This window comes from Adiantum capillus-veneris, chromosome 4 (genome assembly GCF_014529385.1).
Source record: "Adiantum capillus-veneris isolate H3 chromosome 4, ASM1452938v2, whole genome shotgun sequence".
NCBI classification, from domain to species: Eukaryota; Viridiplantae; Streptophyta; class Polypodiopsida; order Polypodiales; family Pteridaceae; genus Adiantum; species Adiantum capillus-veneris.
The window spans coordinates 152,123,727-152,150,145 of NC_140934.1; the positions used below are offsets into that span (position 1 = coordinate 152,123,727).

The 26,419-nt window shown below is 40.6% G+C and overlaps 1 pseudogene; it reads right to left on the bottom strand.

Moving 5' to 3' along the window:
- Positions 1-3,061: 3,061 nt before the first annotated feature.
- Positions 3,062-3,855, bottom strand: LOC147460172 (uncharacterized; annotated as a pseudogene).
- Positions 3,856-26,419: the final 22,564 nt, after the last annotated feature.

Here is a 26,419-nt window from a genome sequence, read left to right on the forward strand (position 1 = left end):
TTTAACCTTATCACCAGAATTTCCAGACGAATTGCTGCCAGCAAAAGCATTAAGAGCAGAAGTTTTTCCACTAACAACAGAATCATAAGAAATGGTTGCATTGTTGTTACCACCCTTTCTTTGAGAAGCAATAAAAGCATGTTCAACTGCACACTGCATAGTTCTATTTTTTTTTGGAAAGAGACTCTTGTAACAACAATGTACATAATGCATCAAACTTGATAGCTTCAGGATTTCCTTGGGTCATAAGTCTCCAAGTACTAGCAAAAGTCTGGTATGAATCTGGTAAGGCATCAAGAATAGTCTGCACAAGGGAACTGTCTGATATGACTTCATCTGCAGAAATAAGTTTCTCATTGATATCCTTCACACCAGCAAGGAAAGTGTCCATATCATCTTCCTCATGCATAATCTTTGATTCGAGCTCTTTACGCAGCAAAGCAATTTTAACCTCATTGTGGATTGCATAAAGACCTGCTAGAAGATCCCAAGCCTGTTTTGCAAATTTTGCTGAACGAATGTGAGGAGTAATGGTGCACTTCACAGACAACCCAATCAATGCATGAGCCTGCGCATCCTTTACATACCAAACAAGCTTGTAGGAAAAACAATTCTAATAGCAGCAATCCTTGAAGCAAGACCTGCAACATCCTCAACATCACCTACATCCTCAGAACTAGGACATACATCAATGCCCTGCACAATATTCTAGACGCCCTTTGTCACAAGAACATGTTGCATCATGTAAGCCCACATAGGGTAATTGTCCCCATCAAACCTGTCCTCAACAGTAAACATCTTGAAAACATCTATGTTGTTGTCAGCCATGGAAAATGTCTGCATGTGATGTGAAAACTGCCCGAAATGAGGAGAAATTAAGTGAGACTAGCAGGTGCTATATAGCACAACCCACAATAGATTGTATAGGACCTATTATGCAAAAAACGGCACTGACAAAAATTCCGCACTAAACGACAAAATTGCTTGTGAAGACCTATTTGTAGTGGAAACGAAGGCCAAATTAATGAGCCCGAATAAAATATCATGACCCCTCCCAAAATATTTGTTGACCTGTGAACGATCGCCAAGCCTCACTGCAATCAAAGAAAGTGAGCAAGCATGTGCTGGAGCTACTGGCGACTAAGCCTGGGAGGATGCAACCTGCTCTAATACCAATTTTCGAAATTAGTGTAATGGAATTCACCTATAAACTTGAGGAATCCCAAACCCCGAGCGCGTTTTCTCGAGTACTCTCTAAAACAAGCAAAACAGGCAAGAAATTTACATACAAAATTCTACCCAGGTTAATCACCATGGACAAATTAGACCAATTGTGAGTGATCTATAGTAGAAATTTACATCACAAAATTTTGCCCAGATTAACCACCATGCACAAAGACCAATTGTGCTTAATGCATACTATGGGTATCGAATGACCTTAGTCAATGACCATGCTGCAAAAGTGATAAATACTAACGGACGTCTCTAGACCTCTTTAATGTTGCATAGAACTACCACAATCCAATGGTCCCATTTCAACAAAGATATAAGGACACCATTTGGAACAATAACAACTATAGTGTGCACAACCTCCACAAACACTGAAGGATGAAGTAACCAGACAAGGTCTCCTGCAGCATCAAAAGTTCCCTCAATAGAGTGTTTGCAAGCCGCCTGCCCCAGGTTTTGCGGCAGCAACCCCCCCCCCCCCCGTCCCCAGCCTAACGCCTATGTGAAGGTGTAAGCACAAGCACAAACACAAGCACAAGTATGATGCTCTGTGCCATTTGTGCTACTATGACTGACAAGCAGAATTGCTCTCTCTCTCTCTCTCTCTCTCTCTCAAGTGCATCTACTTTATTGAGGGAGAACTTCCAAAACAACTACTTCAGAATGTTCATATAGGTAAGGTCATTGAACTTCATATGAGAGAGAAATTGGCGTGAAATAACAGTTCCAAGTCTTCACTACTTTGCTGAAGAATACAACCCACCTCAACATTGCAAGACGTTGTAGGCATTTTCCACATCAATCCTAAATAATAATTCTCCTCATGACATGAATACCTTCAGCACTGCACTACGATAGAACTTAAATTAGTGTCGAAAAGGCCGACCACCCCGGGGGGCCCCATCGAAATCCTCTCGTAGGACTCCCGGCTCATTTCATCAAACTTTATCCTTGCAAAGCCTTCAAGCATTGGCTGCATGTTGAGCATCATGAAAATCCATAAAACACAAGACGATAGGGCTCCCATCTTTGTGCACGAGCCAAAATTACTTCAACCCAATAAAATGGACTGAACACATGTGCAGCCTCCCTGCGGCGGCGGGTGTAGTCAGATGGAAGGCCTTTGACAAACAAGGTGGGAGTGGCATGAAGAGGCAATGGGTCTCATCTCTGGGGGACCACCGAGCCCAAGATGCCCACCTAGAGCCATCTCTACTTCAGCTTTCTATGTGTGTGTGTGTGTGTGTGAAGATGTGCATATGCATTGCGTGAGTGAGTGAGAGGAAGAGAAAGCTGGGATTACTCACCGAGTACTACATCACTCAACAAATGGCCATTGCTTTATCTGCCCGCAGGTTCCCCGGGCCATCTCTCTCCATATGGAAAAGCGAACGGATATGGTCGAGCTAAATCATGTTGATTCACATTGCCAATATCTCCATATGAGCTAAAGCATGTTGATTCACATTTCCAATATCTCCATATGCCACTAGTAACAAGCATGCATAAAGGTTTGCAGATCTAGGCTGAAGTTATGCACTTGTGAGACAACAAAGGTGATCCACATTTCACGAGAACAAGAAGCTATCGTGAAGAAGAGAGTACCTGAGTGTCTGTCGAGATGAAGCAAACCCTTCTTCAGGCTTCATTTCCGTGTTTGCTACAAGCTATGAGCCATGGCTTCTTCAAAATTTGTGAGACCTCTCTCTCTCTCTCTCTCTTTTAAGGTTAAAGTTATCTTAAACTACAGGAATCAAATTTTGTAAGAGACATGATTTTTTTTTCAAGAGCACACTTTTACAACACATGTGATCATCATCTGACGAAGCTTTCACTTTCTCAGACCATCTGGAGCAGTCACAATTTTAGGTGTTTCACATAAGCTCATTCTTGATCTCACTCGATGTAGTTGAATGGCTTGTCGCTCAGCCAACACTAATCTTCTGTGAGCTTTAAGCCGCTGCCTGGTCTGAGAGCTCATGACTCTTCTTGTTGAGAGAGTATCTGCACATCGTGCAACACTCTTCTTGGCTCTTCTGGCAGCAGCCCTGTTCAAAATCTCCCGCTCAGAAAGGGTCAACTGCTGCAACTTCAATGTCTCTAAAAAGTCTTCCTCGGGTGCTAGAAGGAGCGAGATAGAATCAGCACGAGGGTGCATGTCCACAATCTAAACTGTCACATCTTGTCCTACTTGCATGAAATCCTCCTCTTTCCTCACTAAGGATCTACCCACCCTTGAGATATGAACGAACCCATCTACATGTACGACAATGTCCACACACACACACCATATCTCTCAACCACAGAGACCTTGCCCTTATATAACCATCCAATCCTCAGATCCTCTAGCCTCACTGGCCTCAAATCCTCCTCTGTACTTCCTTGTTCTACTTTCAACCCAGAGCATCCATCCACATTGCCCGCTAGCCTCTCCTCCACAGAGATTGTGGAACATGTGGCAAGGACTGCTGGCCTGCTACACACACGAAGAGGCCGTGGTGGACGCCCAATGGCAGAGTGAGAAATAAGCTTGCGACTTGGACGTGATGGCTGGTTGTTACACGCAATGAATGAGGTGGGAGGGCATGATGGGCTTGCAGCTGCACAGGAAAGTCCTATTGCCATCCCAGTCGCCAAAGCTAGCAGCTTATCACGGGTGGAGCAGCTGGGATCTCTCTCTCTCTCTCTCTCTCTCTCTCTCTCTCTCTCTAGCAGTGCACGCCGGCGTGCATTGCTACAGAGAGATTATATGAAGCATATAAAGATGCCTTGCAAAAATCTATTGAAGCCTAATGTGGTTCAAATACCTTGCAGCTTATCACGGGTGCATAGCGGCTGTGATCTCTCTCTCTCTCTCTCTCTCTCTAGTAGTGCAAGCCGGCGTGCGCTGCTACAGAGAGATTATAATGAAGCATATAAAGCTGCCTTGCAAAAATATATTGAAGCCTAATGTAGTTCAAATACCTTGCAGCTTATCACGGGTGGACATCGGCTAGGATCTCTCTCTCTCTCTCTCTCTCTCTCTCTCTCTCTCTCTCTCTAGCAGTGCACGCCAGCGTGCGCTGCTATAGAGAGATTATATCAAGCTTATAAAACTGCCTTGCAAAAATCTATTGAAGCCAAATGCGGTTCAGATACCTCTCTCTCTCTCTCTCTCTAGCATAGTGCGCCGGCGTGCGATGCTACAGAGAGATTACAAAAATCTATTGAAGCCTAACGTGGTTCAGATACCTCTCTCTCTCTCTCTCTAGCAACGCGCGTTGGCGTGCACTGCTACAGAGAGATTACATCAAGCATTGTTCTCTAAAAACCGACCTTTAGTGTATTTTTAGGGAAATTCCCAAAATACCCCTCTCTCAAAAATTCCCAAAATGCCCCCAGTATTTTGTCATAAATTTCCAAAATGCCCTTCAAATTCTTCAAAATTCCCAAAATACCTCTAGTTGTTAGATTAATTTCTCCAAGGATTAAAACTTTTTGTCAAAATACCCCTCAAATTTCAAAAATTCCCAAAATGCCCCCAATAAGTTGTCATAAATTTCCAAAATGCCCTTCAAATTCCCAGAATACCCCTAATTGTTAGATTAATTTCTCCAAAGATTAAAACTTTTTGTAGCTTTTCATGAGAAGACAGATCGTTTATCAATTCAAGATACTAAAACTAGAACTTAAATTGGTTAAGTAGGCTTTAGAGATGAATTTCTTCATTATTTTTAGACATAATAATCTTTTTTTGCGAGCTAATTTGTGATAATTACATGCTAAGAACTCTCTATGGTTGATCTTTGTATCATGTCAATATGAACTCATCAAAGCAGATGTCGGCCTCTATAAATGTGCACGCAGAGTAGTATCACAACTAATTCCACCAATATTTTTGATACTAATTCCACCAATGATGAGTCCATGCTGAGTTAGTAATATCGCCATGCCATTGAGGATGCGGTTGTGGAGCATGTGTCAAAGGTCATAAGATGTCAATCAATCTTGGAGAATATGTCCTGCATACATTTTGAAGTCTTTGTGGTTAGTAGGAGTAGTGGGTCAAATCAAATTGTAGAATTTGAGCAGTGGCTTCCAAGAGTGATGCAGGTAATTCTACTCTTCAACTCTAAACAATGCAATGCATTTTGAATACTACAATGGTGAATGTGTGTATGTCGGTGCCTCAAATTATGGTAGTTACGTACCAAGGCTGCAAAACTGCATGAAAGACGGCTAGTTCAAAGTCCTTAATGATGCTACATCATCCTGCGACATTTACGATGGTAAGGCCTTGGTAAGATTTTCAACATTCACTTGATTTTAGAGCAAGTGTCCTGAATGTTGCACTCAAAACTGCACTTGTAATAGTGAGAGAAGTAAATAACATAGTTGTCACTTTTTTTTAACCAAACAATCGTAGCATCATATTGTGTCCTGTTTTCCAACTGCAAATCAATGGAAAATAGGCAGCAAAAAAAATTCATGTGACTAGAGATTCAAGCCGGCTGTTATGTGTGGAGGAATATGTATCAACGCTTGCTATTCTTTATTGTCATTATTTGCTTTGCCTATTGGTGTGAAAGAAAATCAATGAGGAATCTTAGGTTGAAAAGGAGGGTTGTATTGGAAAGACAACCTTCAGACATTGCAGACAATATTGGTGAGTCAATGTTGATTGATCTAGTTGACCTTTGAGAACATCTAGTGGAGTATAGTATTCTATAGAATATTCTACATGATCCTACGGAGTCCAGGGCCCTTTCGGTTAGGCAAAACACATGGTTAAGGGCTTGCCACAAATGTTTTTTTCTAACCAAAGAAACAAGGATACACTTAAAACCGTTTTTATTTTTAGGCTAAAATTTGAAGCATTTACACAAATTTACACTTAACTTTGTGGTTTTCTTCAAAGCGAGCTCATCATCTAAATGCAAGATAAAACACACTTAAGTCTAATTTTGAGCAAACACTAACCAATATAATATGGTACTTCATACATATTAGGGTAGAGACATCATCTAAATGCAGGATAAAACACACTTAAGTCTAATTTTGAGCAAACACTAACCAATAGAATATGGTACTTCATACATACTAGGGTGGAGACAACCAAGTAGCAATAGAATTCACTAAAGTGCAAAGAGAAAGTGATCCTCTATTGATGCGTCTATATGAACCCAACTTAGTCAAGTTAGGGGCTAGAACCCTACAGTTGCAAAGCAGGAGGAGAAAAACAAGACCAAACAAGAAGATAGGAAGTCTCACTTTTAAAACCATGAATAGATACCTAAAAGCATTATGCAAGCAATCAAATCAAATCAAGCATGTGCTTCCATTCTATAAGCCTAGCTCGGTTTTTAGTTTTCTCGGATGTTCTCGCTCGATGTTTGGTAGGACTCTATAAACTTGAGAGTAGCGGAAATTATTGAGAGTACTTTTGAGAAGCTACTTTGTGAGCATAGTGGGTGAACATAATTGAAGATAACAACATAGGCATAGCAATTAGTTAACATGGCATGAATAATACTTTTGCAAGAGAGAGAATTTAGAGAACATGACAACAATTAAGGACCGGATTGATGTGGAGCCGGTTCTTCCTCCAATAGGTATTATTATTATGATTTCTCCCATTAAGAGAGACTTGTTACAACACAATCTTTGTGTTCCTTGTGACCTAGGTGATGCAATGAAGATGGAAAGCTTCATGCATCACAAGCATAACATAAACTTTGAAGAAAGATTTAACTATCCCAAGCCTCAATCCCAAGATCTCAAACACCTTAGAAGGTGGAGAGAGCTAGCAGGGAATGAGGGTAGGGAAGAGGAAGAAGAAACATTTCATAGGAGAAATAATTAGCTCCTCAGTTATCATAATTCTTCTTGCTAGCATACAAAATAGCATAGTAATGAAGAAGGAAAAGATGGAAATCTTAAGTATTGAAGCATGGCTCTTGGTTGGATTTTCACTCCATAGCCAAGAGTGCTGGTGTAGGCTCTCAACCTCTACTTGCTTGGAGAAGGAGAAAGAGCTCTTGCACTTTGCACATTGCATAATGAGAATGTGTCGAGTATACCCCCTAAGCAACCCCCTAGCTTGCTTTGGTCAAACCCCCCTTGTAGCTCACCCTTGAAGCTCATTGGACCCCTCCAGGCCTAGCCAATCACAAGCAGAAGGCATTACAAGCAACAATGGTAGCCTTGGGACAAGTGTCCCCCTTTCTCCTTTGAGAGATACGACTTGATAAATGCAAAGACAATTAATTAAATCTCCTAAATTATCATTGGACCCCTTGGGTGGCCAACCAATAGGCTTCAAGAACACAATGAGGGCAACATGAGGAGGAACTTGACAAGTGTCCGCTTTCCTTTCTTTGTACCAAGTAGGCCTTGTGTGAGTGTGTGGGTGTTCTCTCTCAGCCCCCCTAATGTAGGGCTCGCCCCCGTCTTGTAGGGATTAGATCTTTGACTTTTAACACCTCAAGCCCCTCAAGATTAGGCCCAACTCCCACCACAAGCTTGGACCTTAAGCACTTCAAGCTTGGGATGGGTTCTGACCTCAAGTACAACCCTAACATCTCAAGCATGTCAAGCACCTCAAGCATCTCAAGCACCTCAATCATCAAGCACCTCAAGCACCTTATTCATCAAGCATGACAAGCACCTCAAGCACCTTAAGCTTGGGCCGGGTTCCCACCTCAAGCACAACCCTAGCTTACCTAAGGCCAAAAGACTTTTACAATCATTATTGGAGGTCTTCAATGAAGATAACCCTAAGGTCTTATGCTCCATTGGTTAGCCTTTCTCTTTGGTAGACCATCTCTCATTTGGGTCCCTTTACCATTGGCCCCATGTTGAGATAGATCTATAAGAACATGTCTATATCTTGACCCTTGTTCCCGTTTATTCTCCCACATTAAGTGATCAGTTCAATATGAGAAAATCATTTGGGTTGGTTAGATATTAGATTTTATGACATTACCTCTCTCTTGAAATCATAGTCGTCCTCCACTATGAGATAGAAGAGATAAAGCCTTACTCATTAGTCAATTTTACTTAGCGGGTAGAAGATCCCTTTTTACCCTACGGCATCTTTTCAAGATGAATGATTAATCCATTTGGTGCTTGGCAGACATAGCTACCGCAAGCATGTTTGCTCTTTAGTCCATTTCATTCTCCCAAAGTATAGTGAAAAATTCTACTTGGTGTTTTGAGAGACGTCGTCATCACAAACATGATTCTAAGCATGCATACTATTTAAATTTGTGCACAATTAAAAAGAGAACTAGTCTTAGAAGACAAAAACATGGGTTATTTAAAAGAAATTTGTACTTTGCTTATGGTTCATAATGTCCTTAAGCTGTATTCCTTGCATCCATCTAGCATCTTCAAAAGGATAATTTTTGAAATTAATAAGATACCGTTGGATAATCTTACCATGTCGTAGTACCTTGTCTTCATGCCGAAGGATAGCTTCGCATTGTAGCACCTCTTCTTGGTCTTCAACTTTGGGAGGATCTTCAATAATTGGTTCACTTGGTGGCTCTCCTTTGTAGGGCTTAAGTAGGCTCACATGAAAAGCATTGTGTATGAGCCAATGGTTGGGCAACTTGAGTTGGTAAGATGTCTCATTGATGGGCTTCAAAATTTGGAAACGGCCATAGTATCTTTTTTCTAACTTAGCATAATACTTTTGATGGCCCGTAGGATTTTTGCCCGTGGTTTGCCTTAATCGAGCCTTAGGAAACTTAAGCAAGACCCAATCATTTTCTTTGAATGTTAAGGCCCTTCTGTGCTGTCAGCAGCTTCTTTTTGCCTTTGTCAAGAGATGGATATAGCCTCCTTAATCTTTTGAAAACATTCTTGTAGGTCATGGCTATACTCATCAGCCGTGAAGATCTTCCCATGTACTTTGAGTAGCAAGGGACTTTTAGGTCTTCCGTCAATGATCTCCAAAGGTGCTTTTCCCGTAGAAGTATGTACAATATTATTGTAGGCATACTCTACAAGAGATAAGTATTTTTTCCATTTTGAGCATTGATCTACTTCGATAACATAAGTCTTGAGTAGATTGAGTATCGTATGACTGGATATCTCACTTTGGCCATCTGTTTGTGGGTGATAGATCGAAGAGAAATTCAATCTTGTTCCTATATTTTCAAAGACACCTTTCCATAAATTACTGGTCATTCTAGGATCTTCTATCTGACACGATGGATGTTGGTAATCCATGGTGTTTGAAAATCTGTGATATGAAGAGAGTTACCATTTGGTGTGCCTTAATAGTCTTTTTGACATGAATAAATTGTGCTTGCTTGCTAAACCTATCAACTATTGCCCATATTACCATATTCCCATGGATAGACTTGGGCAATCCAAAGATGAAATCCACGGATAGACTCTCCCATGGTGAATTTGGGATAGGTAATGGCTGGAGTAATCCAGGTTGCTTCCCTCTATCATATTTGGTCTTTTGGCATATTACACATTTTGAAACATACTCTTGTATGTCCACTTTTAGGGTAGGCCAATAGAAATACATCTCTACTCCTTGAAGAGTAGGTTAAATACCTCTATGCCCTGCGTAGGGAGGAGCATGGGATTCATACATAACTTTCTCATGAAGGGAATGCGTAACACATAGCCTATTGCCGTGGAGAAGATAACCATCCTGCAAGGTGAATGGTTCCTCTTTGTTCCCCAAAGCAAGGGTTGAAATTATGTCTCTAAAGTCAGAGTCAATAGCCAGTTGATTGTGCTTACCAACTATGTGAGTAATATGGAAATTAAATTTCAAAAGAAAATTTGCCCACCTCATTTTTTTTGTTAGAAAGCTTGGTTTGCATCATGAAATACTTGAGACTTTGGTGGTTGGTTTGTAGAATAAATGGAGTAACCAATAGGTAGTTCCCATTAGGAAAAATATGAACCTTCTAAGGGCCCTTTGGGATTAAGGTTAATTAGAGACCAGCCAATAGGAAGAGGGTGGTGGACACACTCTATACCCTCAAAAAAGTAGGGGGACAAAGTAACCTTACACCTCTTAATGACCTCTTACCTAGTGAGAAGGTAAGGGAGGTGGCTAGGGGAAAGGGGGGGGGGCACCACTTTGACCTCTTTCCCCCCACTTTTTGGCCCAGATTTAAAAATACACTACAAATTTCAAATTTTCAAAAAATTCCAAATTTCAAGTTTTCCCTCCTTAAAAGGTCCCCTAACCGTTAAAAATTATTTTTGACCTCCACAAATAAAAAAACGTGCACTAAAAATTCCAAAAAATTAACTTTTTTCAAAAAAATTCAAAACATCATTTTCCACTCTCCAAAGTCTTTCCAAACCTATTCTATAGATAAAAAGTTATTTTCTCTCTCTACAAACCCTTTTCCAAGCTCTCCATGGCTGCAACAACCACATGCACCCCCTATAGTCCAACATTTTATCTATGCTAGCTTTCTCCCATCTCCAGTGTAGCACCAATTAAGCTTCTCCCCCATCTCTTCCCCTTGCCCACCACATAGTTTCACACCAAGCTAGCTTCTCTCCCTTGTCTCACCTCCATTACAACATGAAACAAGATTCTACTCCTTCTACTTTCATTCACTCACACTACATGGAAACCTCTACTCCCGAAGGTGGAAAAATCATGAGCTCACATGACTTGCATACCACAACATTAGGAGGTGTGAATAGTGCGTAGGCATTGCAAGGATTCATTTCCAACATAAAGATAGAATGGTAAGAAAACTACCCTTGTAGCTTACATTCAAAGCTTAATATCATCTCCATCTTTAAGTTTATCATGTTGGAGGGAATTAACCTCTTTATGGATTTCAATATTTAGGCTTCACACCTCATAACATTGGGTGGTGCTATTCTGTTGATGGATTTGGTGCGCCACCTATAGTTGTCTAGCATGTGATTGAGTCTCACAATGCAAGTAAGTTGTGTTATCTATGGAGAGTCATCAAAGATTTTTCTTATAATTTATTCTTTGTATGGTTGTCATTAGTTATTAGAATGATATCATTTTGTACTTTATAACTTTGTACTCACATAATCTGTTGTTTACTTACAGAGTCAACTTGTTTTGAGAGGACATGAGCAAGCAACATGTGTAGAGATGGAAATCACCCTATTTTTGTCCCGTGAAGAACCCTTCACTACCATGTTAAAAGATTTTGATAAGAATAGTAGGATTCTTGTAGAATCTTGAACCAATAGGTACTCTCTAGGAGCTCTTCGGAAAGCCATCCCTATAATACTACTATCTTCCCTAGTGTCATAGACACACAAATACTCAAGTGTATATGAATCTGTAGATGAGGAAGACAAATCCTTGTAAGAGAAGCCTAACAGCAACAAACATTGTCTCCATTTGTTTTTATGAGGCTGGATTCCTCTATAAATGCAATATAAATATGTATTTTTGTTAAATGGTGTCGCATTGAGTGAGAGTATTTAATTTAGATTACTGGAGTTTTATACAAATTTGAGAAATATTGTTGATTTTTATGGATATTTTGATTTTCCTCTAAGATGTTTCAAGTCTCAAGTCTTAACTATTCCACCATGAAGAAACTCATGCAATATTTTGATTTCAGATCATTAGTGGTTATTCTTTTAAAGTGGATCATAACCTTTGTCAAGATGTCCTCATTTGGGGATGCTGAATATATATCGTTAGCAACATTTCACAAGTTGAGAAAGCTAAATTCTTGCTTTCCAACATGTTATTGCTTCCATACTATGCCTATACCAAGCTTGACTTAGAGAAATGACAACTTGAGATGGATGTGTAGATATATAGGGGTGACTTATTATTGATTTCTGTTTCATCATACATATATTGTAAAGCCTTTGAGTTTCCACTTTTTTGAGTAGTGTTGACAAGTTTTTGGTATCAAATCTTCTTAAATATCCCTAGTCATTCGCTATTGGTAGCTATTTATTTGGTAATGCTAAAGGTCATACCAATAGCAATCACCTTGTGAACTTAATTGTTAAATTGTGGATTTGATTTTCACTATGTAGCTCATTTGGATAGAGAAAGTGTAGACATAAATTATAGATACATGCATTGTTAACATAGAAGATATTTATCACTGGAGCCTATGTAAATTGCTAGTCAAGAAACCTTTGGTTGGATACTATAACAGTAGGGGTCACATGTGGTTTCAAATACCAAAGAAATTGCTTAACCAAAACATTCCCAAGAACACGAGGTGAACAAAAGGAAGTAAAAATTGGCTCCTTGTTTAGTTGATTTCTAACGCTTAATGTTTAGTGCACATAATTTTTGAGGCCTTTGACCTGGGGAGTTTACTAAAGTATATGTAACATAGCAGATGTGTTCAACAGAAGGGAATTTATATTCTTGTAAAGTTACAGAAACATGTGTAGGTAAGGCCTATAAGGGGTACTTTTAATCCATTGTGGTGAACGCACATGATATAGGAAAATTTTACATAGTGAATACTCCAGACATCAAACACTACACCTCTATCTCATGGCCATACATTAAAACAAATCCCCTATTTGTCATTTTAAAGCCCCAAGGATCCTCAACAAGAGGGGTCACAATGGCCATCCAGTGACAAATAGGGACCAAGATATTTCCAAGAACAGGGGATGGACACAAGGAAGTTAAAAATGGTTGATAAGCATGATAAAAGGTTTAGGTATTTGCCATTGGGGTGGGGGCGGGGGTGGGGGGGGGGGGGGGAGAGAGAGTTTACTATGAACACATTAAACTGCCTAGTTCTATCTCATGGCCTAGTTCTATCTCATGATGCATAGCCATGATTCAGTGGTAAGTTTTTTTTTTTAAAGTGTTGAACTTTTAGGCTGTTTTCAAGAGCTTCTAGTTTCCAATCGGCTGTGAATCTGTCTGGGCTTGTCTCACGTAAATTTGTTTATCTCGCCATGCTCTTCGACCATCATATGATGCGAAAAGGTGGCCTCTGATTTGAAAGAGGAATGCCCTCAAGAAGTAGACAAGGGTAAGCTAGAGCATTGGAACACTAGATGGAGAGCTGAAAAGGAGAGGTTAAGGCGAGCATCCCACATAGACACACAGTTTGGCCTAAGCAAGAAAATGCGAATGGCTGTCACCAGAGTAGTGGGGAGTAGCCAAGTTGGAGAACCGTTTATTGAGGAGGCTGCCATTGAGGGAACATCGGGTTCTACTGCTTCTGCTAGTCACCTGGAGAGCAGTATATACAATTCTGAATGTAGTATGACTCTGGGCATTCCAAGTAAGTCCATTAAGAAGATCAAGAAACTTGGGTCAGGGGCTTATGGCACAGGGTGGCAAGTTCAAATCAAAGGGATCAGTTTGGCATCCTACCTTCCTACTAGCAGCCCTACAATTTTTGGCATTGTCCATGATTACTTGGACAACATTTTCTTTTCCAAGTTCCTCAACTGCGTCGCCAATGATGTCAGCTATAAAACTGCCAGAATTTATTTGACCAGAGCTATCCACAGCTTTGATAAAACATTCACCACGAGGACATACAAGCATGATGTTGATCAATGGCCTCCTTTGAACGTTGGACCAACCATCACTAACTATGGTGTATCCAGATTGTTCTGTTGCATTTAATATTACCCTTTGAATATCTTGTTGTGTGCTTGTGTAACATTTATCCATCAGTTGGTTTCTTATATGGTGATATGCTGGAGTGGTAAATCCAGCACGATACTCCCCAATGCGTTTCCAAGATGACTTCCATGCATCACGGGTGACAATGGCCAATGATCCCCTAGTGAAATAGACGGCTTTAGCTAGTGCAAGTTGTGCTTCTTCTAAGGCAAGCATTTTGAAGCTCGTCTGTAAGCTAACCTGTCTACTTTTTGACGATCCTACCTGAAAGTCAGGAGATCCATGGTTTGGAGGTGTAGCTCCATCGATATGAGAGAGTTGGTTACCTGCTTTGAGTGCTTCCATTGGTGGGCGTTACACCCAATGATCCCTCGTCCTGGTTTGATCTTATCGATACCGGGGTGTGATGGTCAAAAGTAGAGAGCTTTGATCTTTTGCTCGTGGAAATTAGCTTACGAATTAAAGCTTTTAAGCGCATAGCTGCTTCTTCTGCACCTAAGCCCTTGCACTTTCCTCCTTGCATTCTGGTATTGCCACCTAGCAAATGATCCCTTATTCTTGGTGCTCCTCCAGATTTCTCTTCGCCACAAAAGTTACATTTCTAATCTTGATACTTATTAATATTTGTGGCAAAATTCCACTGGGGTCCTAGACTTTTTCCACCTGCCTTTCGCTTGCCCTGCGAAGTGGTGCCCTACGAAGCAGGACCTGGCATCGAGGTAGGAGGTCTCTTCAAGGAAGCCAGGCTTGAGACACCAACATCACCGCTCACATTTCCGGTGGAAGACATACTTATTGGATGCCTGCAATACCAATAAACATAGCTGAGTATGTTATCTCTTCTTTCAAGTATTATTCAAACCAAACATTAGTGTTATAATCAATATCACACACAAGTGTAGTAGTGAAGCCTGAAGGGAATAAACCTCAATCTACTCAAACATGAGCAAGCAAATACAATGGTGAATCAAATATGTGATCAGTCCATCCCAAAAGTAGAGATATCGACCCAAAGATTCACCTTCCTACCTCCTTTCATGAATCAGTCCAGTCCAAAAAAGAACTAATGACCCATGATTGGAGCTCTAATCGAAATAGCAAGCAAATACAGCGGTGAATCAAACATGTGATCAATCCATCCCAAAAGTAGAGATATCGACCCAAAGATTCATCTTCCTACCTCCTTTCATGAATCAGTCCAGTCCAAAAAAGAACTAACGACCCATGATTGGAGCTCTAATCGGAATAACCAAGCAAATACAGCGGTGAATCAAACATGTGATCAGTCCATCCCAAAAGTAGAGATATCAACCCAAAGATTCACCTTTCTACCTCCTTTCATGAGTCAGTCCAGTCCAAAAAAGAACTAATGACCCATGATTGGAGCTCTAATTGAAATAGCAAGCAAATACAGCGGTGAATCAAACATGTGATCAGTCCATCCCAAAAGTAGAGATACCGACCCAAAGATTCACCTTCCTACCTCCTTTCATGAATCAGTCCAGTCTAGAAAAGAACTAATGACCCATGATTGGAGATCTAATCGGAATAGCAAGCAACTACAGTGGTGAATCTAACATGTGACCAATCCATCCCAAAAGTAGAGATATCGACCCAAAGATTCACCTTTCTACCTCCTTTCATGAATCACTCCAGTCCAAAAAAGAACTAATGACCCATGATTGGATCTCTAATCGGAATGGCAAGCAAATACAACGGTGAATCAAACATGTGATCACTCCATCCCAAAAGTAGAGATATCGACCCAAAGATTCATCTTTCTATCTCTTTTCAAGAATTAGTTCAGTCCAAAAAAGAACTAATGACCCATGATAGAAGTTCTAATCAATATAGCAATCAATTAGCAAATATAACGGTGAACCAAACATGAGATCAGTCCATCCCAAATGTAGAGATACCGACCCAAAGATTCACCTTTCTAACTCCTTTCAAGAATCAGTTCAGTCCAAAAAAGAACTAATGATCCATGATCAGAGTTACATTAAGTTTTAATTTTTTTTTAAGACTATTCATTTTTTTTCCTTTAGTTTTTCTTCTAAATTTTAAAGGATGACCAAATTTAGAGGAAGAGGTGATGTGATGTGATGTCTATAAAAGGGTTATATAGAGCCGCCAAATATGGAGGGGGTACACGACGGGCCCGGCGGGATTCTTGCTTGTCCCGCCGGGCCCGCCGGGTTTCATATTAAACCCGCTTGGCCTATCGGTATTGTTGGTTGTCCCGCCGGTTCTACGTTTTCTATCGGTTTTCGTAGGTCATGACATTAGATATGTTATTAACATGAAAAAAATAGTGATAATAACAACAATAATTAACATTTAACAAAATGCATCATCGCATAATTACAATCCTAGGTAGCAAGCTCAAGATGTGCTGGGCTGAAATTGAGAGAAAGTTTTCCTTAAGGAGATGGCTAGGAGGTTTGGTGATGGCTTGATAGAGTGGCTTGATTATGGAGATTGCTTGAGCGCTTGCTTGATGGTTTTCTTGATGCCCAAGTGAGGGGCAAGAGGCTCTATTTATAGGTGAAGTTGCCTCTTGAAGAAGATATTTGCTTAGAAATATCCAAGGGATTTGTTTGACAAGTGTCTCTCTTTTCAAAATATCTCGAAATTATCTTCAAAGTTTCTAGATATTTCTCTTCAAGAAATATCTAGAGGTTTTTCTATATCTTTGTCTTCAAGAAATATATAGAGGTTCTTCTAGATCTTTCTCCAAATATCTTCTCCTTGCCGCCATATGTCAAGAGTTGTTGAGCTATGGTGGGAACATGTGCATAAAGTAGCTTCATAAGAAATTGAGAGAGAGCTTGGCATACATCATGGATGAAATCTAGGTCCATAATCACTCCAAAGTGCACCTACTATGTGTAGAATGACACCTCATTGGATATACTATGACTAAGGCCACTTTTGGCCATGCTATATATGTCATATGCCACCTAGGATGCCTAGTAGATAGGAGGTATGTTTTATAGGCTCATTTCATCATGGCTCCAAGAAGAGGTTCACAAAGAATCTCGGGATTGAAGCCCATTCCCAACAAGAGTGACACGTCAGACTTCGACTAGCTTTTTGCATGCTAAATGGAAAATGCATATACTTATGCACACTTAAGGTATACACATAAAATCCATAATATTGTAGGGCTTAGCTTCCGTTCCCACCATGCACGCTCGGGGGACTCACTATGCGTTTCCCGTACGATACCGCGTGAGTGTACAAGAGGGGGGTTTTTCAAATTTGTCCATAAGCGTATACAATAGGGGTAGCCCCTAATTATTTCATACTCATACAGTATACATAAGGGAGGGGCAGGGAGCGGGGGAGATACATAGGGGGTACATACAACTACCTTGGCCACTTAAATACAATGGTTGTTGAGAGAGAGAGAGAGAGAGAGAGAGAGAGAGAGAGAGAGAGAGAGAGAGAGAGAGAGAGAGAGAGAGGTTTTATAGTTTCCATTATGATGTTGACAGCTTTGACAGGTCATGTCAAGGTGTCTGCATGCTCGAAGTGTTGCAAGGAGATAGCTTATATGGAGAGTTGCTTGACGCCATATAAAGTAGTAGGGATTCCTGCCTCCCTGCTTGGGATGCTTGCCATCTTGTCCACTATCTCCTCTGCTACACTTGCCTCCAGTTGTCACATGGTCATCTTGCCACTAGCTAGGCTGAAGCTTCTCCTCTTTGTGTGATGGAGCAAATATGTCCCCTTAATTTGTTTGCAAAACAAAAATCCCAAGTTGAAATGTAACACAACGACGATGAAGAGAGTGAAGAAGATGCTACTATGGGGGGAAGGACAAGGAGGTGGATAGAGTGAGAAGGTGTCATAAGCTCTTTGCTTCACATCCTTAGATAGAACAAGTTAGATTACTATAGGATACTATAGGATAGGCACTATCCATAGTAGGCCAACAAGACGCTTGGTTGGCACGTGGCTCACTAGTGTCCAATCAGTTTGCTAAATAGTAATGGTAGACTTGTTTTCATCTCTACTCCAAAGAAGTTGTAGTTTGTTAATGATTTGTTTTTTCATTGCTAAGCCCAAAGAAAAGCCTTTTTAATCTTCAAGGTATGCCTTTTCTTTCCTACTAGGGGGTCTTTCCACAATCAATTGGATGCAATCTATCCACAATCCTCTTCCTCTTCAACTAGGTCTTTTTATTTAAGCACAATTCTCAAGGCTCACACTCATGCACCTAGTCAATATTGAGCTCACGACCTCAATCACGAGGCTATATGTCATGTGCTTCTAAATTGTCATGTTACTAGTATACATAAAATAGTGGGTCATTACATTCCGTACGAAATCCGTATGAGGGGGGATGGCTCATTGTGAGAACGTCCATATCTTGTCCGTATGTAGGGGGCTAGGTCAGCATGTAAGATATCGTATATAGGGGGGTTTCTCTAATTTGGATGCATTAGGTGACATCCCCCCATTACTAATAGTGACTGGATGGGGAAAAATACCCTATGTGGGATTCACTATTAGTAATGACAACGCATCAACGCAATTTTAGCCTCATTGTGGCTTGCATAAAGACTTGCTAGAATATCCCAAGCTTGTTTTGAAGATTTGGCTGAACAAATGTGATAAGTAATGGTGCGCTTCATAGACAAAACAATCAATGCATGAGCTTGCGCATCCTTTACATCCCATCGAGCTTGTTCTACTGTAGGCAAAACAACTCTAATAGCAGCAATCTTTGTTGCAGCAAGACATGTAGCATCCTTAGCATTGCCTACATACTCAAAACTAGGACGTACATCAATGCCCTGCACAATATTCTAGATGCCCTTTGACACAAGAACATGTTGAATCATGTAATCCCACATATGGTATTTTTCCCCATCCAATCTGTTCTTAGCAGTAAACATCTTGAACACATCTGTGTTGTTGTTAGCCATGGAAAATGTCTGCACCTAATGTGAAATTGCCCAAAATGAGGAGGTGAAATATAACATGTATGTATGTCTTTATTGTGGGAATGTATGCTCATGCACAACTCTTATTATCTTGAAATGCAACTTTTATTAAAAAAAGTACCATTTCTAACTGATTTTGATTCAAAACCTTATTTTGAAGTATTAAGAGCAAACAACATATCTGCCATAGTCTCGAAGTAGCCTATCAAATCAACTCAAGAACCTCAAAACCAAACTAGATTCCAAGTAGCAATATGATATGCATATCATACCACGTAAAAATCCTCCAACCACCATAATGCCATGTCCAAGTCATGTGGTCACCATGTACATAAAACATGCAAATCAAAACATCAAAATTAAATGTCTAAACAGAGCATATGTACCTATTCATGCCCAACTTTATGGAGAATATCATTGTCCATAATATCGATGAAACTCACCTTAAATTTAATTTGTTGGATGACAAGAATTCCCTAATGATGCATTTGTTCAAAACACTCAAGAGCTTGTTAGCCTTGCCCAACTTGAGTACACTTTGTTTTCAAAGCATTATAGAAGAATTTTAGGAGATGGGAGCTTCTCTAGGACACTTTCCATTGATGGATGTTAGTTTTCATGTTATTCAATCAAAAGAATTATACCCTCTATTAAATCTTCCATATGAATTTTATGATCACTATATATGGTGTAAGTGTGGCATCTCAAACCTTGATCATCTAGCATGGTGGTTATTATAGTATTTGATTTAGTGGATAGCCTTTGTTGATTGAATCCACAATTCAAGTTCATGCAATAGAGGATGTTGGTTATATGAAGAGAAGAAGGAATGTAAGCAAATGGATATTGATGGGAATTCATCCTTGCAAGTAATCTGAGTGAATATCATGCTTAGTATTTGTTTCAAAAATAGGGGACATCATTCAATTGAGAGTTTGAAGTCAAAGGGGAAGGGAGGTTAGGAATCAAGAGGGAGGAGAGAGCTAGCACAAGGTGGAGGTATGAGGGACAAAATTTCATTGTGCAAAGAAGACATGTCTCGGCTCTACTCATGTGTATATGGTCAAAGATCAATACTGAATGTTTTTGTAAACTATAAGGTGTAAAATGGGCATCAAATGTTCTAAAGGGACATGATGAATGCATGGAAATTTTTTAAGTATAGCTATGATATTTGGGAGTTTGACATGAAGTATTTCTCTTGTTGTTGTTTATAGAAAGATGAATGCCATGAGCAACATGTTTTGGAGATGGCATATGCTATGGAAAGGGGTCATTAACAGATGGAGGGAAAATTTGTTGATTCCTAAAGAGGTTGCTGGTCTTGTATTTCCAAGTAGTCAAGGGAGAGCAAAAGCTAAACAATATTCAACCTCTAGAAGCAGCATTTCCACAACTCATGTACAAATTAGGGAGGAGGCTGTGTGATGTAATTTTTCACTTTTATATTCTTATATGGTGTCTTCCATAAACAAATATTACACCAAACATGTTGAGGTGTCTCAAAGGCATAGGTAGCTAGCTATACAAAACTACAATACACACAAGAATTGGTTGACTAATTTACCAAAATGAAAAAGAGCCTGTGGGCCTCAACCGTCTTCAAATATAGTCTTGCGTAGCAAAGGTCACAACAATTGGCATGCATGTCCATAAGAGTATTTACCTAGAACCGTATTATGATGCTTCAACAACTCTTGCATTAAGATCCATCAATAGAACTCACCCTCCACTATCAATCATAACATAAAATAGGCAATCCACCTAAAAATCTCATCATGGATATGCACTCCCTTGTCAATGATGAATACCTATCAAAGCATTACGCAAAGATAAGGGCTAGCAAGCCTTTACCATTGAAAGCAGTCCATATCTTCCTAGACATACCCTTGCTAGGCATATCCAACAATCAGTGTGTGTAAAGAGACAGCATCCCAGAGACAAATGTACACTTACATAAAAATAACATGTATATAAAATAATGCTTGTATAAAAAAATCTTTGATAAGAGCAGTAGGTGAAGGAGGCTTGAGCAAGGAGTGCAAAGTAGAATCATCATTTATTTTTCCTAATGCCACATGACTATAAGATGCAAGCATCACCATGTAAGTCCTTAGTTTCTAAAATCACTAGAGTATAAGATGAAATCATGAAGTAAAAGCTTCTTGATGCAGTCAAGGCAAATATCAACAATCTCCTTTCCAATGGCATAATGGTCATGGGAAAAGTTGTTTGAAGTATCCTCTTAGCCACCAATGAGCTACTGAGAAGATGAAAGTGCTATACAAAATTAATATATACCTGTCAGGACTTTATCATCACAATGGGATCCAAATTGACAAGCAAACCTTGAGGAACAGACCTTGTCTCACTGAAGAAGGAAAATTAATAAATTCACCTCTAGTTTAATAATAACCTGGCAACATATGTAGGGAACCTAGGTCCCAACAAACCAAAGGCTTCATTAGTAGGGGAGGGAATCTGGGAGTTGATTTTTCCTTGAGTGAACTCAGCCATAGTTGGGGGCAAAGAAACTATTTATGTGTGATTTTGATACAGTAAATGAGTTCTTCATCATTTAGTATTGATTCCTACTACCTCATGACAGTGGGCTCTCTTTGATGGAGTGATGGTTGATTGCAAGGAAGTGAACAATGCAGAATGGGGGCAATGGTAGTCTCATGTAAATCCGAGCTCCAAGGTTTGGGATGTGTCAGGCCAGGATGAGAGGAAGGAATGTTTTATGTTTGTGAAGCTGAATTTTCTGAAACAATGCCTGTAGGCAAATGTCTTGAAAAGAAAAGGGAGGGTTGGAGCCCGGGGAGGTCACCTAATAAAAATGTAACCTATCACGTGAGTTCAACAGAAGGGTATTTAAAGTTCTTGAAAATTACAGAAATATATATACAAAAGGGAATTATTTTTTCAAATTTGAAAAAAACTTACAGATTTTAAAAGAAAAGGGTACATTATATTCTTAACAAAATTCACAGATAAGGGTTTCTACAAACATGTCTTGAATGCACGTGCTATGGTAGTTTTACACATAGTGAACCCCCCAAGGGTTTGGAGCCTGCCCATCAACAGGCTCCAATCGCTCCCCATCCCCCCCCCCCCCCCCCCCCGAGAGAGAGAGAGAGAGAGCGACTGGCTTGTACTAGGAGTTGTTGCATACGCAAGAGATGGAGTGGCAGCAAGGTCTCATGCTTGGAGGCTCGTCTAAATTTGAGCTCCAATGTTTGGGACGTGTCCAGGCTGGAGGAGAGTTTTAAATTCAAAAGGGAATCTATCCTAAATGGAATGTTGTATGTTTGTGAAATTGAATTTTGGGAAAATTACCAAAATATCCCTCTAATTTGTGGATATTCCCAAAATGTCTCTCAAATTTTATAAATTCCCAAAATATCCTTGTATCTATTTTGGTTTGATTGTTCAAGATTTTATAATCTTTATCAATTGAGATCCGTTTTTTAGTGCTTAGCATGTAATTTATCACACACTATCTCACAAAAAGGACAATTATGTCTAGAAATAGGGAAGTAATTCATGTCCGTAGCCTGCATAACCAACTCAAATTCTAGTGTTAGCATCTTGTATGGTAACCAGCCTTCTTATAAAAAACTACAATTGTTTTTCTTTCGAGAAATTTGATATCACAACTAAGGGAGTTTTAAGAATTCTGGAAAATTTGAAGGGCATTTTGGGAATTTATGACAAAATACTAGGGGAATTTTTTTTAAAAAAAAGGAAATTTGAAGGGTATTATGGAAATTTTCACAAATTAGAGGGGCATTTTGATAATTTTCCCTTTAATTATTCCTTAACATTACTGCAGGTAAATGTCTCAAGAAAAAGGGGAGGGTTGGAGCCTCCCCATCGTCCGCGCGCGCGTGGATGATGGGGGGCTCTAGCCCTTCCTTTTTTTTTTTCAGATGGGACGCCGAGAGACAGAGAGGGCCCGTCCAACAGCACACACAGAGAGAGAGAGAGAGAGAGAGAGAGAGAGAGAGAGAGAGAGAGAGAGAGAGAGACCGATTGGCTTGTACTAGGAGTTGTAGTAGTAGCTCCCAAACTCCACAACGATGCACTCTCTCTACGCATTGATAGCACCCCTACCAACGAGGCATGATATGCAAGAGGGCTTCTGTTCCTTGGGCAAAACTGACATACATTATCTTATGCTACTCTGGTGGATCTAAGTGATAGAACTAGTCATTAAGATCTGGGATGCTAGTCATTCTCTTTCTCAAAGCTTTGGCTGCCCCTTTGACATTTCGTTCCGAGCGGAGCTACCAACCCCAATTGGTTTTCTCTTCTCGCCATTATTGGCTTGTGCTTGAGGTGACGAAGCTTCATAACCCTCTTCTCGCCATTATTGGCTTGTCCTTGAGCTGACGGAGCTTTATAACCCTCTTCTGCATATTTATATATATGATGTTATCGGGTGGCTCCGGTTCTAGCTGTTATCGCATGCATCCCATCCTTGTCGTTGTATGGTCATAGGAACTGGTCTATGGATGCTGGGTCACTCTTTTTGCAGGGTCATCATTGTAATTATTTTTGGTGTTAATACATCACAATTCTGAGTACTGGAGAGAGAGAAAGAGAGAGAGAGAGAGTAGCGATTCTTTACTGTGCCGTAGCATTTTTTCCTGACTATAAAGGTATGTGCTCCCTTCTGTATATCCAATCTCGTGCGCATCACCAGCCTCCCATACCCCGCAAATGGAAGGTTAGAGGGCCGCAGAGACTGGAGAAAGGAGTGGGATTAGGAAAAAAGATAAGAGCTGAACAGAGGTAGGGACTTGCAGGAAAGCCAATATTTAACCAAACCCGCAGGAAAGGAAAGGGGCACTACTAGTACTGAGAGCCAAGTATGCTGGAGAAGAGAAGGCCTTGGTTGCAAATAGGGAATAATCACAATAATCATGTCGGGGTGATGCTTTAGAAGGTCATTTGTAGCCTATATGAAGGGCATGAAAGAGAAACGCTATTGGGTAGCATGAGCTGGTGTGCCTGAGGGCTAGTATCAAGAGCCGCAGGCTTCAAGGCAGGAGGAGCACTGGCTTGTAGAAAGCAGGGCTGCAACAAGTATCCTGGAAGATCTCCGTATCAGAGGAAGCTGGCTGCAAGGAAATGCATGAGAGAATAGAAGGGAGCAGCACGTATGGTGGAGGGAAGAAGAGCCACCAAGGGGCTGCCCTTGAACGAGACAGAGGAGGGCTAGTCATGTGTAAGAGGCCTATAAGTGCAATGGCCAGAGCCATGGTGAAGGGTGAACTTTTCTTAGCCGTGCTAGCTATGGACAGCAGCAGGTTGGGCACCAACAGTGTAGCCTTCTTCAATCATGCATCCATGACGGTGACGATTGTGTTGTAACTGTAGAATTTGACGCTGGCAGTGTGCCAAATCTTGCATGTGGTGCTAGAGGAGCCGGGCAAGGCGATTCACCTCGTCAGCGACGTCACTGGTCACCTATCTGGGGCATTGAAATTGGTCACTAGAACCGTGTACATGGTGCAAGATTTGGTGGACTGGCATTGTGGGTTGTGTCTTAGGCTGGGTTCACATCGACGGAAGGAATTTGAAAATCTTGTAAACCAACAAAAAAGTGCCATGTGGACCTTGTTGTTCACATAGGGCGACGGAAAAGTGAGATGGAGAGTGCCACATCGTGGAAGAGAAAAAGGAGATTTATTCCCCCCCCCCCCCCCCCCCCCCCCCATAAGTTCTTTCTTCCACCCTCCACCTTGGCAAAAAGTGCCATGTTGGCACCAATCACATTAAACTAAACCTCCCACCCTTTTGTCCACACTTGCCTCCTCCTCTTTCTTCCGCCGGCGCCCAGCGTTCACATAAGAAGGTGGTAGAAATTTGCCTCACATTTTCCTCCACCAGCAATGTGAACACATGGCCAGTGGAAAGGAACGGTTGCAAACTTTTCCACCTGGAAGAGCTCGTAAAGTGTCTTGTTTTCCGCCGCCGCGATGTGATGTTCTCATTATTCTAAGATCAATGCTTGGAGCCTTTGAGACTTCAATATGCCCCAGCCCCCCTCTCCAACCCTCAATAAACCTTTAACTCTCTAGTCACTTGGTTTACCTCCCTGTTTTGTATATCTAGGTTAGCTCTACCAATTCTACTTACATGAGCCCAATTTTTTGTAGATACAAACTATTGACGCCTGGGTCCCTCTTATTGAAGCGTTGTGTCCGGTATTTTGATAATTCAGTTCTTCTTTTATTGAGAGAGAGAGAGAGAGAGAGAGAGAGAGAGAGAGAGAGAGGTTTCCCGACTTTCTTGCACAATGAGTTGCTGCCCAAAAGAGATATGGAGGGTGGTGGGGCCTCACATGGGATGACCATGCCAGACTGAGCACGAGAGTAGAAGAAGAACAAGAAGGAATGAAATGAAATGAAATGAAATAAAATAAAATGTTATATTAACGTCTTTAAAGGCCAAAATGACCTATGAGACCAAATTGATACAATCTTGGTGGATCTAATCCAATGTTTGGTACAAAATAAAAATGAAGTAAAGTGAAAGACTAAAACCATCATCATCAATGCCCGAGGATGCTTGGAATCGGGTGTTTTCCGAGAAAGTAGTGCATCAATGGATGAAGATCTTCGTCAATGTCCGCCTTTGTAAATAGTCGTATTGTGCATCTCCCATGTCGTGCTAGAATAGTCCCGATCCTCTAAGTGAGCCTTCATCCATGTCGTGGTCATCCTCATAGATATGAGGGTCTAGCTTGCCCGAGCTCAATGGCTTTGTCAACTAATTTTAGGTGGGCTTTGAAGTGTGTCGTGAAGCATGCTTGTGTGGCTGCCGAGTCTCTGCAATGATCTCCCTCTATGAATGTCTTGCACTCCCTGATCTCCTCAAGAGATTCTCCTTGTGTCTACATAGCTCTAGCAAAAACAACCCACTCATCTCATGACTCTAGTCAACGATACAAATCCCTCTCTAAATAGAAAATAAAATTGGCCTCGTATCTCATAGTATACCGGACAATGACAAATGTGGTGTACTCTATCTCTGACTCTATATGACACAGTTGGCATATCTTGGCCTCTATTGGTACTCTCATAAATTTTCTAGTCTCAATCTCTAGTTGATGCAATGTTGTGCACATCTGATCAATAGCACATCGTATCCCATAGGATCAATATGATGTGCATATAGGCTATCTCAATCACATATCCATCCTCTGCTAGTTGGAGAAGATTTTCTCTATAGAAAGTCATCTTTGTGCCCAACTCCTGTGTCGATTGTAGATCCATGTTCTCCTTGTATCAGGCCAAATCAAATCTTAAGTTTCACATGAAAAGTGGACGTTACGAAGGATGCCAACCAATTGCGTGAGAAAATGTTTTGGTATGGAAGGGAATAAAAATTGTAGTAACAAATTACAAAGCCATCAAGTGGGGTTGGTTGCACACATGTTTTTGGTATGAGCAAACCTTTAAAGTCAAGACCATTGCACAATGCATATGGTTATGCAATCATGACACAAGGCATACACAAGCATATAGAGGCAAGTTAAGTTATCACTTGTAGTTCCTAGCTACATTTTGGCGAATGGATATTGGGACAAATTTAACTAAGCAAGAGAGTACAAGCCTAGTGCAAAGTGATGTTTGAT